Consider the following 2,548-nt stretch of genomic DNA (forward strand, 5'->3'; position numbering starts at 1 on the left):
ATCTTTTTCAAAATCTTTTTCAAAAATCAAATCTTTTTCATTTTTCTTATTTATTTTCGAAAATTTTAAAAATATTTTTCAAAAATCTTTTTCTTATCTTTATCTCCTAATTTTCGAAAATAACATCATCAATTAATGTTTTGATTCAAAAATTTCAAGTTTGTTACTTACTTGTTAAGAAAGATTCAAACTTTAAGTTCTAGAATCATGTTTTGTGATTTCTTGTGAATCAAGTCATTAATTGTGATTTTAAAAATCAAATCTTTTTCAAAAATAATTTCAATCATATCTTTTCAAAAATATCTTCTTATCTTATCTTTTTCAAACATTTGATTTCAAAATATCCTTTCTAACTTTTTATCTTCTAATCTTTTCAAAATTGATTTTCAAATTTGTTTCAACTAACTAACTAACATTTTGTTTGTTTCTTATCTTTTTCAAAACTACCTAACTAACTCCCTCTCTCTCTAATTTTCGAAAATATCTTCCCCCTTTTTCAAAATTTCTTTTTAATTAACTAATTATTTTAATTTTTGATCTTAATTTTCGAAAAATTACTAAACTTTTTCAAAAAAACTATTTTCGAAAATCACTAACTCTTTTTCAAAAATTATTTTCGAAAATTCTCTCTCTCTTATCTCCTTCTATTTATTTATTCATCTACTAACACTTCATCTCACCCAAATTCGAACCCCCTCTTCCATCTGTGTTCGAATTTCTTATTCTTTTTCTTCTTCTACTAACAATAAGGAACCTCTTTACTGTGACATAGAGGATTCCTCTTCTTTTCTTGTTCTCTTCTCTTTCTTATGAGCAGGAACAAGGAAAAAGGAATTCTTGTTGAAGCTGATCCAGAACCTGAAAGGACTCTGAAGAGGAAACTAAGAGAAGCTAAATTACAACAATCCAAAGACAACCTTATCGAAAATTTCGAACAAGTAAAGGAGATGGCAGCCGAACCCAACAACAATAATGCAAGGAGAATGCTTGGTGACTTTACTGCACCAAATTCCAATTTACATGGAAGAAGCATCTCCATTCCTGCCATTGGAGCAAACAACTTTGAGCTGAAACCTCAATTAGTTTCGCTGATGCAGCAGAACTGCAAGTTTCATGGACTTCCATCTGAAGATCCTTTTCAGTTCTTAACTGAATTCTTGCAGATATGTGATACTGTTAAGACTAATGGAGTAGATCCTAAAGTCTACAGGCTCATGCTTTTCCCTTTTGCTGTAAGAGACAGAGCTAGAGTGTGGTTGGACTCTCAACCCAGAGATAGCCTGAACTCTTGGGATAAGCTGGTCACGGCTTTCTTAGCTAAGTTCTTTCCTCCTCAAAAGCTTTGCAAGCTTAGAGTGGATGTTCAGACCTTCAGACAGAAGGAAGGTGAATCCCTCTATGAAGCTTGGGAGAGATACAAAGAACTGACCAAAAAGTGTCCTTCTGACATGCATTCAGAATGGACCATCCTGGACATATTCTATGATGGTCTGTCTGAATTAGCTAAGATGTCATTGGATACTTCTGCAGGTGGATCCATTCACCTAAAGAAAACGCCTGCAGAAGCTCAAAAACTCATTGACATGGTTGCTAATAACCAGTTCATGTACACTTCTGAGAGGAATCCTGTGAGCAATGGGACGCCTCAGAAGAAGGGAGTTCTTGAAATTGATACTTTGAATGCCATATTGGCTCAGAATAAAATATTGACTCAGCAAGTCAATATGATTTCTCATAGTCTGAATGGAATGCAAGCTGCATCCAACAGTACTCAAGAGGCGCCTTCTGAAGAAGAGGCCTATGATCCTAAGAACCCTGCAATAGCAGAGGTGAATTACATGGGTGAACCTTATGGAAACACCTATAACTCATCATGGAGAAATCATCCAAATTTCGCATGGAAGGATCAACAGAAGCCTCAACAAGGCTTTAATAATGGTGGAAGAAATAGGTTTAACAATAGTAAACCTTTTCCATCATCCACTCAGCAACAGACAGAGAACTCTGAACAAAATACCTCTAATTTAGCAAACGTAGTCTCTGATCTATCTAAGGCCACTGTGAGTTTCATGAATGAAACAAGATCCTCCATTAGAAATTTGGAGGCACAAGTGGGCCAGCTGAGTAAAAGAGTCACTGAAATCCCTCCTAGTACTCTCCCAAGCAATACAGAAGAAAATCCAAAAGGAGAGTGCAAGGCCATTGAATTAATCACCATGGCCGAACCTGTGAAGGAAGGAGAGGACGTGAATCCCAAGGAGGAAGACCTCCTGGGATGTCCAGCGATCAATAAGGAGCTTCCCTTTGAGGAACCAAAGGGATCTGAGACTCATCTAAAGACCATAGAGATTCCATTGAACCTCCTTATGCCATTCATGAGCTCTGATAAGTATTCCTCTTCTGAAGAGAATGAGGATGTTACTGAAGAGCAAGCTGCCATGTTTCTTGGTGCAATCATGAAGCTGAATGCCAAATTATTTGGTATTGAGACTTGGGCAGATGAACCTCCCTTGTTCACCAATGAACTAAGTGATCTGGATTAACTGAC

General features: G+C 36.2%; 1 non-coding gene across 1 annotated transcript; it reads right to left on the reverse strand.

The window, feature by feature from the left end:
• Window positions 1–1,346: 1,346 nt before the first annotated feature.
• On the reverse strand, window positions 1,347–1,450 carry LOC112760516 (small nucleolar RNA R71). The gene has a single exon (XR_003180952.1). It is a non-coding gene; the product is annotated as a small nucleolar RNA R71 (small nucleolar RNA).
• Window positions 1,451–2,548: the final 1,098 nt, after the last annotated feature.

Source organism: Arachis hypogaea, chromosome 16, assembly GCF_003086295.3.
Source record: "Arachis hypogaea cultivar Tifrunner chromosome 16, arahy.Tifrunner.gnm2.J5K5, whole genome shotgun sequence".
NCBI classification, from domain to species: Eukaryota; Viridiplantae; Streptophyta; class Magnoliopsida; order Fabales; family Fabaceae; genus Arachis; species Arachis hypogaea.